Source organism: Panthera uncia, chromosome D4 (assembly GCF_023721935.1).
Source record: "Panthera uncia isolate 11264 chromosome D4, Puncia_PCG_1.0, whole genome shotgun sequence".
Classification (NCBI taxonomy): Eukaryota; Metazoa; Chordata; class Mammalia; order Carnivora; family Felidae; genus Panthera; species Panthera uncia.
Window position 1 is genome coordinate 54,337,768 of NC_064807.1, and position 13,874 is coordinate 54,351,641.

The 13,874-nt window shown below is 36.9% G+C and overlaps 1 protein-coding gene and 1 long non-coding RNA gene across 4 annotated transcripts in view; both read left to right on the forward strand.

Annotated features, from left to right (window-relative positions):
- UBE2R2 (ubiquitin conjugating enzyme E2 R2) overlaps nucleotides 1–13,874 on the forward strand; it is a 116,828-nt gene that overhangs the window by 8,813 nt on the left and 94,141 nt on the right. The gene's annotated exons all lie outside the window — the stretch shown is intronic.
- LOC125918887 (uncharacterized) lies at nucleotides 1,908–13,077 on the forward strand. The gene is made up of 2 exons (XR_007456607.1): nucleotides 1,908–7,282; nucleotides 9,902–13,077. It is a non-coding gene; the product is annotated as an uncharacterized LOC125918887 (long non-coding RNA).

Genomic DNA, 13,874 nt, shown 5'->3' on the forward strand with positions numbered 1-13,874 from the left:
ATCGTGTGAGGTGTGGTTACTGTTACTTTCATATAGGGAGAATGAGTCATAGCTCATTTAAGTTGTCCAGGGGTCTTCAGCTAGAAAGTTTTAATACCAAATTGTAGTACCAGACTGCTGGACTCTGAAGCCTGTTATTCTTTTACTGAGATCTTTTGCCACTTAGGATATGTTTGAAGGTATAAAAGTGGAGCTTTAAGAAAATCAAATTTATGGGGGTGCTTGGGTGGCTCAGTCGGTGAGTATATCTGACTTGATTTCAGCCCAGGTTGTGGTGTCCCAGTTCATAGGGTCGGCCCCTGACGGGTTTTGCACCGTGAGCGCAGAGCCTGCTTCGGATTCTTTCTGTCCCTTGCTCTCATTTGCCCATGTGTGCATGTGCTCTCAGAATTGGTAAGTAAATATTGTAAAAAAGAAAATCAGAGTTACAGAGTTTTTATAAGGAACTATTTAAAATTTTACTTAAGTTTAAAGGTCACAAGGGTAATATCTGCCCCTCCAAATTATGGGTCAAGATTGTTATGATGACATTGGTTTATATCTTAAGTTCACTGGAAAAAGGAGATTTTTTTGTTTTTGGATTACTTCAATTAGAGAATGATAAATCCTGTTGCAGAATGATTTTTTTTTTTTAATTGGCAAAACTGTTCCTTTAATAGTAACTTTCTAATTACTTTAAGGGGCCAGTGGGTTAGTGCCACTGTTGAGAAATAGAAGTCTGAGAAAACTACTTTTGGGATTAGAAATGATACTATATCTCTCACAGAAATGATGGTGGGAGGATGATAGGAGTTACATTTCTTTTTTTTTTTTTTTTTGATGATTTTTAAAAAATTTACATCCAAATTAGTTAGCATGTAGTACAACAATGATTTCAGGAGTAGATTCCTTAGTGCCCCTTACCCATTTAGCCCATCCCCCCTCCCACAACCCCTCCAGTAACCCTCAGTTTGTTCTCCATATTTATGAGTCTCTTCTGTTTTGTCCCCCTCCCTGTTTTTATATTATTTTTGTTTCCTTTCCCTTATGTTCATCTGTTTTGTCTCTTTAAGTCCTCACATGAGTGAAGTCATATGATTTTTGTCTTTCTCTGACTAATTTCACTTAGCATAATACCCTCCAGTTCCATCCACGTAGTTGCAAATGGCAAGATTTCATTCTTTTTGATTGCCGAGTAATACTGCATTGTACATATATATATACCACATTTTCTTTATCCATTCATCCATCGATGGACATTTGGGCTTTTTCCATACTTTGGCTATTGTTGATAGTGCTGCTATAAACATGGGGGTGCATGTGTCCCTTCGAAACAGCACATCTGTATCCCGTGGATAAATGCCTAGTAGTGCAATTGCTGGGTCGTAGGGGGAGGATTTACGTTTCTTAATGCAGTATTGGCTTATACTTTTATTTATTATTATTATTTTTTTAATGTTTGTTTATTTTGAGAGAGAGCAAGCAGGGCAGGGGCAGAGGGAGGCTGAGAGAGAGGATCCCAAGCAGGCTCTGTGCTGTCAGTGGAGAGCCTAATGCGAGGCTGCATCTCATGAACTGTGAGATCTCTCATGAACTGAGATAATGACCTGAGCCAAAATCAAGGGTCCTACACTTAACCAACTGGGCCATCCAGGCGCCCCATGATTTATGCTTTTGAAATAATAATGCCTATGAGAAAGAATGAAACACGGCCTTTTGTAGCAATGTGGATGGAACTGGAGAGTGTTATGCTAATTGAAATAAGTCACATAGAAAAAGACAGATACCGTATGTTTTCACTCTTATGTGGATCCTGAGAAACTTAACAGAAGACCATGGGGGAGGGGAAGGGAAAAAAAAAGTTAGGGAGGGAGGCAAACCATAAGAGACTCTTAAAAACTGAAAATAAGCTGAGGGTTGATGGGGGTGGCAGGGAGGGGAAAGTGGGTGATGGGCATAGAGGAGGGCACCTGTTGGGATGAGCACTGGGTGTTGTATGGAAACCAATTTGACCATAAATTTCATACTAAAAAAATAATAATAATGCCTTAGGGGCACCTGGGTGGCTTAGTCTATTGAAGTCTAGCTTTGGCTCTGGTCATGCTCTCATGGTTCTTGAGTTCTAGCCCCGTATCAGGCTCTCTGCTGTTAGTGCCTGCTTGGGTTTGTTCCTCTGTCTCCCTCTCTCTCTGCCCCTCACCTGTGTTGTCTCTCTGTCTCTGTCTCTGTCTCTGTCTCTCTCTCAAAAATAAATAAACATTAAAAAAAAACCCTAAAGCACAATGCTGTAATACTTTTCTTACTATATTCAAGCACCATAGGAAACTTGAGCAGTTTAAGGTTAAAACTTTTTTTGTTCCTTCATTTGAGTGTTAAAGTGATATATTCCTACTTCTAGCATCTTTATTTTTTTTTATTTTTTTATTTTTTTTAGCATCTTTAGATTAGTACCATAGTTTTCATCTGTTCTGTGTCTGCATTTCCAACTTTCATAATTCATTATTTATCTGCTTTGCTGTATTTGCTTCATGGGCAGCTGATGTTTAATTTGAGGGATAAATTCCATGAATTTATCCTAATTTATCCCAATATCCTAATTTATACTAAGTGTGCCTCACTTAGTAACACACATAGTAATTCAGATTGTAAATATTGAATAATTACTGTCTTGTTGAAAATAACCGTAGCCTCATTTATAAAATAATATTAAGAATTGGCAAAGTTATAGCAGTTGGGGCAATATGTAGCAGTCCTTTGTAGAAATAGAATAACTTAAAAAATTTAGAAACCAGGGGCACCTGGGTGGTTCAGTCAAGGTTAGGCGTCCTACTCTTGATTTTGGCTCAGGTCATGATCTCATGGTTCATGAGTTCAAGAGTTGGCCACTCAGCTGACTGAGCTACCCAGGCACCCCACACATGTCATTTTTGATTCAAAAATAGTATTACTCAGGTTATTTACCCTATTTACCAAGTTGAATCTCACTGAATCAGTTTTGGATATTAAATGCAACAAAGTAAAGCCCACACTACAGAGAAGTAAAGATTAGCCACTAACAAAGACAGTATGAAGTTGTACAATAAGCTTTGAAAGCAGTTCTCAAAAAATTCTGAATTGTTTGAGCACTGTGGGCGTAGCATTGTTGGAGTGGGTATATAGCCAGCCTCCTGAGGTATTTGCTCTGGAGGGGGCAAAGCTTATTTGAATTCTGGTAGTTGAGTTTAAAAAAAACAAATCAAAACACTTATTACTTAGGCCCATCTTGATCTTAATCACTCAACTGCCATTTCCCCCATTGGCTAAACAAAGATAATGATGTCTTCAAGCTGTTAAGGACTAAGCCCTGTGGAAAAACTTCAGTGCTAATGTTAAACAACAACAACAACAAAAAGTATAACTATGTCCTCAGGGTTCCCACCCTTAGTTCTTTGGAATTTGTTAATCATATTTCAACATTTACTCCGAATAAGAATGACAAAATTGGCCAAACAAAGAAAGAAATGTCTTATTGAAGATATGGAAATTATGTAGAATTTAGATTTGAGATTCAAAGAATCTTGTATTAAAAGGGCTTTAAAATGAGTGTACTTCCTGAGTTTTGAATTAAATCTCCACCTTATGTAACTTTTTTCTGAAAATTTTTTTGTTGATAAATTATGGAATAAGTTATGTACAGAAAGGTTCCTTAAATTAAAAGTAGTACTAGTAAGTGGTAAAACTGGAAAAGTTACTTGAGGATGTGTAAGTATTGTATTAAGGAAATCAGTTATTTCTAACTTAAAAAATTTTTTTTCTATTATCAAATTGTGATCTTAGATTATGAGCTCTTTAAGAAATGCCACTGGAGGGGTGCCTGGGTGGCTCAGTTGGTTGAGCGTCCAACTTGACCTGATTTCGGCTCAGGTCATGATCCCAGGGTGGTGGGATTGAGCCCAGCCTCGGTTTGAGATTCTGTCTTTCCCTCTGCCCCTTTCCCCTGCTTTTACTCGCTCTCGCTCTCACTCTCTCTCAAAATAAAAATTAAAAAATAAAAAAAAGAAATGCCACTGGATCTTTGAATTTCCTTAGCATTTGCCATAGGACCTAAAAGATAAAAGAATAAATGCTTATCTTTTGGGGAGTCACATCCTTTGAGAATGGCAGCCCCCCCCTTCCTCCAAATTCTGCATGCAATTTCGAGGAATTACTGGTATCTGAATTTTCTCCATAGACCTTAAGTGATTCAACCTGTAGTCTAGGACATGTGGTAGACTAAAGTGGCTAAATATTTGGACTGCTCAGTTACTTTAGTTGTGCTTTCCCTTTTGGGAAGAAATTGCATTTTATTTGGATTTTGACGTTTTATCTATAGTTGCCAGGTTGTCTCAATTAGATCTAATGTTCTTGATGACTGAAGGTTTTTTTTAAGTGATTTTTTTTAAGTTTATTTACTTATTTTGAGAGAGAGAGAGAGAGAGAGAGAGAGAGAGAGAGAGAAGGCTCTAGTTGGGGAGGGGCAGAGAGAGAGGGAGGGAGAATCCCAAGCAGGCTCTGCATTGTCAGCATAGAGCCTGATGTGGGGCTTGAACCCGCAAACTGTGAGATCGTGACTTGAGCCAAGGTTTGATGCTTAACCAACTGAGCCACCCAGGCATCCCGTGATGACTGAAGATTAGCTAAAAATTAAGATTGAAATCTTGGTTATATAGTATTATAGCAAATGATAATCTTTGTGTAGGGCTCCTCTTATAATGTAAATACTATAAAACTTGTTTAGAAGAGGTTAAGAATTTTAGAACAGTGATAGTGAGAGGCATTAATTACCAAAACCTGCCAACCATAGCAACCTGGACCTCTGTAGTCTCATGAAGATAAAGATTGCTAAGCCTCATGTGGAAAATTAAAAGAAATAAAACAAAATAATTAAACCCAGTTCTGTTTTAGCCTTTTTAGAATATCAGAAGACATTAAAAAGAAATTTTAAAACTAGAAGTGCATTTTGGAATTTCTTATAAAGTGGAGGATTTTAAAAGAGCGACTATAAATGTTATGAATATTCTTATGGGGTTCTTGATGCTTTAAAAAATAATTAGAAGACTACATTTTTAAAGCTCTGCTTGTACTTTGATAATACTCTATGTGCATGCATTTTGTTAATAATTTTGGTAAAGTTTAGCCAAATATGTACCTATATTTTTTTTTCCCCCAATATACATAAAGTTTCCTAAATAAAAGATTAACTATATCTAGCATGTACTGTTTACATATATACCTTGAATAAATTAATTATTAACAAGGTGGAGTAGGGAGGGAACTTTTAAAGTAGGTTAAATTTCTGTGGTGTGTGAATTATTATAAACTCTTCTGGGTTATTGTTTCAGCTACCAAATAAGTCCTAAAGTGTGTACATCTTTAATTAGACCTTAATTTTTTGCCTTCCTGTTAGACATTTCTGCTAGTATGGCTTTTTTTTTTTTAATTATGTTTTAATTATACTAAAAACTTAAACACTAAACTGGTCTCTACCTTTTTTCATAAGCCTCTTTTGTATTCACTTTCCTGGATATTTGACTGACACTGTCTACCCAACCACACGAGCCTAGAAGCTGGAAATCGTTTAAGATGATTTCTGCTTCCTCTTTTCACATATCCAATTATTTTTAGTACCTCATGTCTCTGGTATTTAGCCCCTCCTTTTCATTCCTGCTGCCACCATGTAAGTTATACTCAGTTGTCACTCAGACTGTGACAGTAGCCTCTTTACTGTCTTATGCCCCTCCAGTGTATGATGCTCCTAGAATAACCTTTCTAAAGTTCTTTTCTTTTTAGTTTTTTTATTTTTTTATTTTTGAGAGAGAGAGAGAGAGAGAGAGAGACAGACAGACAGACAGACAGTGAGTGGGGGAGGGGCAAAGAGAGGGAGATACAGAATCCTAAGCAGGCCCCAGACTCCAGGCTGTCAGCACAGAGTCCAGCTTGGGGCTCCAATTCACAAACCGCGAGATCATGACCTGAGCTGAAGTCGGACACCTAACCAACTGAACCACCCAGGCGCCCCTCTTTCTAAAGTTCTAATCTGGGGCGCCTGGGTGGCTCAGTCGGTTGAGCGGCTGACTTCGGCTCAGGTCACGATCTCGCGGTTCGTGAGTTCGAGCCCCGCGTCGGGCTCTGGGCTGATGGCTCAGAGCCTGGAGCCTGCTTCCGATTCTGTGTCTCCCTCTCTCTCTGTCCCTCCCCCGTTCATGCTCTGTCTCTCTCTGTCCCAAAAACAAATAAACGTTAAAAAAAATTTTGTTAAAAAGAATAAATTCCTTAAAAAAAATAAAAAGTAAAAAAAAATAAAATTCTAATCTGACCTGTCTCCACCATCAAAAAAAAAAAAAAAAAAAAAAAAAAAAGAAAAAAGAAAAAGACGCTATCTTCCACAAAATGAAGTAAAAATTTCTTTGTGTGACATACAAAGCCCTTCATGATCTGGTTCTTACTTTTTCAACTGTATTTCCAGTTCTTGCTCCATAGGTAATTTTTGTTTAATTTTTTTTTTTTTTTTAAGTTTACCTAAGCAATCTGTACTCCCAACATGGGATTTGAACTCATGACCCTGAGATAAGAGCTCCGCCAACTGAGTCAGCCAGGCAGCTCTCCATAGATAATTTTTGACAGTGCCATTGCCTAAGCTATTTATCTGTCTGGAATGCCCTTTTCAACTTTTCTCTTGTTCTCTTTAGTCCAGGGAACTCCAGCTTCTATTTTAAAACCCCATTCACTATGAATGACCTGAAAATTTCTTGGGTTCACCCCCTCTAACCTACACTCTTCCCAATTAGACTGTTTTAAGGTAAACTTAGATATCCTATTCTTTGATCTGTAAATACTGGAGTCCTAAAAAAATAAGTACTCTTTTTAAAAACATAATTGCATTATTCTTAATAATAATTCCTACACCTGAAACTAATGTAACATTATGTGTCAAATATACTCAATTAAAAAAAAATCCTTAATATCTAATATGCAGATTTCCCCAGTTGTCTCATAAACTTTTAAATTAGTTTGAATCAGGATCCCATAGAAAATCCACAATTACATTTGGTTGATATGCCTCTTAAGACTTTCTTAATCGATATATTATCCTTTCTCCTTTTTTTAAATGTTTGTTTTCAGTGTTTATTCATTTCTGAGGAGAGGGAGGAGCAGAGGCTGGAAACAGAGGATACAAAGCAGGCTCTTTGCTGATAGCAGAGAGCCGGATGCGGGGTTCAAACCAAAAAACCAGGAAGGAGATCATGACCCTAGCTGAAGTTGGATGTTTAAGAGACTGAGCCAGGTGCCCCTGCCTTTTTTTTTTTTTTTTTTTTTTTTTGATAACAGTTTTATTGAGATACAATTCATACACCATACAATTCACTTACTTAAATGTACAATTCAGTGTTCTTTTTAGTATATTCACAAGAGTTTTACAACTCATGACAATCAACTTTAGAACATTTTCATCACCCAGAAAAGAAATTCCATACCCATTAGTTGTCACTCCTCATTTTTCCCCAAGCCTTAGGCAAGCAGTCTACTTTCTGTGACTATAGATTTGCTTATTCAACAAATGTACAGATTTACATTTCATATGAATGGAATCCTATAACATACAGTTTTCTGTGACTGGCTAATTTAGCATAATGTTTCCAAAATTCATATGTTGTGGCATGTATCAGTACTTCGTTTATTTTCATTGTTAAATAATGTTCCAGCGTATGAACATTTGAGTTGTTTTCTATTGAAAATAACACTGATATGAACATTTGTGTACAAGTGTCAATGTGGGCATATATTTTCATTTCTCTGAATTATTGGGTCATATAAGAACTCTGTATCATTTGAGGAACTCAGACTATTTTCCAAAGTGGTTGTACCATTTTATATTCCCACCAGCAGTGCTTGTGAGGTTCTAATTTCTGTAATCTTGACCAACACTTGTCTCTCTTTTTTTTTTTAAACTTTATTTTTTGCCAATTGAATATATTTAACTGCTAAACTGCTGTCTTCACTTTTAAGGAATTCATTATTGTACTGGACTGGTAATAATTATGTTTTATTACATAGTAAAGGATATTATTATAATACTAAAAGTAATGGAAGGTTACTATGTTTCTAACACTGGTGGTCACCAGACATAGTCATGGGAAGTTCTAGCCCCAAACCTAGGTAGCCACTTATGTTTTCCACATTGTTTCTTCTCTGTTTAAATTCATAAAACTTCCCATGCAGGATCTAGTCATATCTCACCTCATATCTCATGGAGCTAAGTTTAGGTTAGTAAATTTGGTGGAGAAAAATACTAATTTCTTGATGGAGTGAAATCTGTTATGCAGGTATTATACAGGAATTTAAATTTTATAACATTAAAGATGTAATGAGGGACATTTATTAAGGGCATTAGTTTATTGTTTTTCTAGGAAAAAATTCAAGCAGCATGAAAGTCTTTCCCTTGAAAATCACTTAACTGTTTGACATGTGACCCTTCAGAAAAATATTCTATGCATGTACAAACATAACTATGCATTTTTAAACTATAATTTTAATTATACTTAGAAGCTTTTTCTGCATCTTGTTTTTAATTTTTTTTTTTAACATTTTTATTTATTTTTGAGACAGGGAGAGACAGAGCATGAACAGGGGAGGGTCAGAGAGAAGGAGACACAGAATCCACAACAGGCTCCAGGCTCCGAGCCGTCAGCACAGAGCCTGATGCGGGGCTCGAACTCACGGACTGTGAGATCATGACCTGAGCCGAAGTCGGCCGCTTAACCGACTGAGCCACCCAGGCGCCCCTCTGCATCTTGTTTTTAAACATAATAGTTTATTTTGGAGATCTTTCCATGATCAGTATTTGTGGATTGTCTCATTAATTGTAACTGTTGCACAATACTCCAGTTAAGGATATACTTTATTCAACTGTCTATTGATGGGCAATTAATCATTCTCAGGGTTTTTTTAATGTTTATTTTTGAGAAAGAGAGCGCACGCGCACAATTGGGAGAGGGACAGAGAGAGAGGGAGTCACGGAATCTGAAGCATGCTCCAGGCTCTGAGCTGTCAGTACAGTGCCTGACACTGGGCTCTAACTCACAAACCATGAGATCATGACCTATGCTGAAGTTGGACACTCAACTGACTGAGCCATCCAGGCACCCCAGTTTTTTACTCTTACAAGCAAAGCTGAAAAGGGACATTTTTACATATCTTTATATTTTTGTGAATAGATTGCCTGGATTAAAGGATATATGTATTTAAATTTTACTGGCCAAATTATCCTTTGGAAATACTAATTTTTATTCCATGATGTAATTTTTATGGGTATTGTCAAACTATAAAATTTGCAGTTCTGATAAATCAGCTTTTATGATGGTTGTTTCTCTTAATTGTCAATGAAATTTAGCTTACTTTCATGTCATTGGCCATTTGTAATGTATATGCAGGTTATCTATACTTGTCCTCTGCCCATTTTTGTTAGGTTTTGTTTTTATTTATTTTAACTAGGATAAAGGCTGTGTGCCTAAAGAAGGTTGCTTGTTGCAAATATTGTGCCCATGTGTCATTTATTAATGATGTAATTTAAAATATTAATTTGTGCTTACAAATCTACCCAAAGTTAAACATGAAGACAAGCATGGAGAAAATTGTATTTGTCACTGTCATGACAGTAGGCTAGAAGAATTTGTGGGGTTTAGAGTAAACTCTTCTAAAACATTGTCTGTGTGGATGATTCCTAGTCTGTGAACAAACTTGATACAAATAAGTTACAGGCTGATACAGAGTTACCTGTATTTTACTGCTAAAATGGTAGTAACTCCTTTCAAAAAATAAAATGTTAATCCCCACTTAAAATTCAACACGTTTATTATAGAAAGTTAAAAAAAAATTTTTTAATGTTTGTTTATTTTTGAGACAGAGAGAGACAGAGCATGAACGGAGGAGGGTCAGAGAGAGGGAGACACAGAATCTGAAGCAGGCTCCAAGGCTCCAAGCTGTCGCCAGAGAGCTGGACGTGGGGCTCGAACTCACGGACTGTGAGATCATGGCCTGAGCCGAAGTCGGATGCTTAACTGACTGAGCCATCCAGGAGCCCCTAGAAAGTTTTAAAAGTTCCTGAAGCTATAAAGAAAACGTCACTTATATTGATGTTACTTAGAAGTAATACTTTTTTTTTTTTTTTTAAACTAAGTTCTGTGCCCAACATGGGGCTTGAACTGTGACTCCGAGATCAAGAATTGCATGCTGTACGACTGAGCCAGCTAGGCACCCCTAGAAGTAATACTTGTAATACATTTTCTTCTGAATATGCTATAGTTCATCTCAAAAATCAGATACTGCGTATTCATTTTTTAAACTTAATATATTCTGAACATTTTCCCAGCTGTTATTTAACCTTTTCTCTCTTGTTGGACCTGGGGATTTATTTTCCTTTCTAAAAAATACTATCTTTTTTTTTCCTCCAGTTTATTTATTTGAGAGACAGACTGCGCCACACACATGAGTGATTGGAGGAGAGGCAGAGAGAGAGAGGGAGAGAGAGAGAGAATCATAAGCAGGCTCTGCTTATTTTCTAGAGGGCTAGGAAACCATTAAAGACTTGGCTACTATGCCTTGGTTTTACATAGTTATATATGGAAAGTTAATGGGATTAGATTAGCCAAAACAATTTTGAAAAAGAAGAGCAAAGCTAGAAAATTCATAATACCCAATTTTAAGATGCAGTATAAAGGAATACTAATCAAGAGAGTGTGATATATTGAACTAAAGAAACAGAATAGAGAACTGAGAAATAGACTTAAATATAGTCAACTGATTTTTTGACAAAGGTGCAAATAATTCATTGGAGAAAGGACAGTCTTTTCAACATATGGTGTTGGCAAAAATTGCTCATCTGTATGTAAAGAAGTAAGCCTCAACCTATATAATGTATTTTATGCAAAAAGTAACTCAGCATGGATCATAAACCTAAATGTAAATCATAAAGCATTAAAACCCCTGGAAGAAAGCCTTGAGAAAAGTCTTCTTGACCTTGAGTTTGGCCGAGAGCTCTTAGATACAGCACCAGAGGCATGATCCCTGAAAAGAAAAAAATTGATGAAGTGAACTTCATCAAAATTTAAAACTATTTTCTGTGAAGGACACAGATAAAAGAATGAAAAGACAAGCCATGAACTGGGAGAATGTATTTGTAAACCACATATCTGAGAAAGAAATGAGAATATTCTGGGGAGGGACATGGGAATCTGGTGGGCGTTTCCAGGTGATTTTGTTTTTAAATTTTTTTTTAATCTTTATTTTTGAGAGAGAGAGAGAGAGAGAGACAGAGTGAGAGCAGGGGAGGAACAGAGAGAGGGAGACACAGAATCCGAAGCTGACTCCAGACTCCAAGCTGTCAGCCCAGAGCCTGACGTGGGTCTCGAACCCATGAACTGCGAGATCATGACCTGAGCCGAAGTCGGACGCTTAACCGACTGAGCCATCCAGGCACCCCTCCAGGTGATTCTGATGTAAAACAAGGTTCCTATTCTTGATATTCAGTGTGATTCTGTGTTTTGCTTTATAAGTAGAATGACTTTATGTTCCAGAGTTATATATTTATACATTTTTTTATTAGCCAAAAAAGAGGTACTTTAAAATTCACTGTTATGTTTATGTGACTACTCTACCACCAAGTACCACCTTCTCATGTAACCATGACACATACCTGTGAAATTATAACCAGAGGTTTTCTTTAAGCTTTGGAATTTTTATGTTAATAGCGTATATAATTTTTTCCCAAGGATTTTTCTATGTGATCTTTTTATTTTTTAGTTTACTTAAAAAAAATTTTTTTTAACCTTTATTTATTTTTGGGAGTGAGACAGAGCACGAGTGGGGGAGGGTCAGAGAGGGAGACACAATCTGAAACAGGCTCCAGCTGCTCATTGTCAGTACAGAGCTGCACCCAGGGCTCGAACCCATGAACTGCGAGATCATGACTTGAGCCCAAGTCCGATCTTAACTGACTGAGCCACCCAGGCACCCCTAATTTTCTTTAATTTTTTATTTTGAGAGAGCGAGTGAGTGTGCAAGCGTACAAACGGGAGGGGGGCAGAGAGAAGGAGAGACAGAATCCCAGGCAGGCTTCACGCCATCAGCACAGAGCCACATGTGGGACTCGAACTCATGAACTATGAGAACATGATGCAAGCTGAAATCAAGATTCAGACACTTAACTGACGGTGCCACCCAGGCGCCCCTATATGGTGTTCTTAATGAGTAGTTGATAGTTGTGATTTTTGTTCAGGCAAGGAAATTACTTCATAACATGTCTAATGTATTTCTGAAGCAGTAATTTAGTAAATGAGAACACTAGGAAAAAGTATTGCTAAGTTGAATATTTTAGCTTCTCATGTAATGCTCTACAAACACCTAGAGAAGGATTTGGGGCCTAGGTAAATCATCATTATGTTATTCTTATATATAATTAAAACTATAAATATTAACTTCAGAAATATGGAGAACATTTAAAGTTTGTTATTTTTGTTTATGTGTACTTTTGTTTACCAATATTGAGTGCTTACATGTGTCAGGCACTGTTGTAGGTGCCAAGGGTACAGTGAACAAAACCCTTGACTCATGGTGCTTATATTCTAGTGGGAGAGATAGACAATGACCAAAAAGTATGTGGCATCTTAGAAAGTGGTTAAGTGCTAAGGAGAAAAGAGTCAAATAGCTAAGTAGGGGTCTGAAGTTAGGAAGAGGATATTAAAAATTTTTGTGTGTGTGACAATTTAGATATTTCTGAAGAAATGTGACTTTTGGAATGTTATAAGGGGCAGAGTTAACTAACCATGAAGATCTGAAGAACATCTTACTTGAGAGCTAAAAAATAGTGTGTTGGGGCACCTGGGTGGCTTAGTTGGTTAAGCATCAGATTTAGGCTGAGGACATGCTCATGATTTTGAGCTCCACATGGGGCTTTCTGCTGTCAGCGTGAAGCCCGCTTCGGATCCTCTGTCTCCCCCCGCCCCCCTACTCCCCTCTGCTCCTCCCCTGCTCACACTCTCTCCCTCAAAAAAAAAAAAAAAAGAATAGTGTGTGTTATTTTTTGTTGTATGCCCTCGTGGGTTAATGAAGTAGAAGGCAGTGAGTAAAAAGTTGAATTATGTTTATTTTCTGTTGTAAAGGCTTGTAGTTAGACTTTTCTTTCTTTTTTTCTTTTTTTGGTAAGTGCTATTTAGTGCAACTAATTTCTTGGGTTTTTATGGGTTGTGATTTTAGTCCCTACAAGCAACTTTAGAGACTGAAGACTCAGGGTTAAAACTTAAAACTGTTCATATTTCCCAGTGGAGTTAGAGAGTAGGCATTATGTACTTTAGTGTTTAGTAACCCTTTGAGTTTTCTGCTAAATCTCATTCTTAATACAGAGGCATTATAATATAGTGATTAAAGTTTGGGCTTTAGAATAAGACAGCTAGGTTCTGGTTCTGAAACTGATCTTGGGCAAATTATTTAACCTCTGTAGGCCTTTAGTTTCTTCTGTAAAATGGGATGAAGGAATGTGGCATGTGCTTTGTTAGGAATACTGTGAGAATTAAGTATTATGTTAGTACATGTGAAGGTACTTAGAATGTGCCTGCTATGTGAAAAGCAGTCAGTAAACGTTAGTTGGTGTTAGTGTTAGCAACACTGTTTTGAGTGGTATTTTTCACTTTATAAGTAATAACATGTGCATCATGTAGGATGATATTAAATGAAAAGTTTTATTATGCCTACTACTCTATCCCTTCCCATATCCCTGGTTGTATTTCCCAGAGGTGGTGGTGGTTTTTTTTCCATTTTTTCATTTAAAAAATTGTACTAACCACATAACATAAAATTTCCCATTTTAACCTTCTTTAAAAACG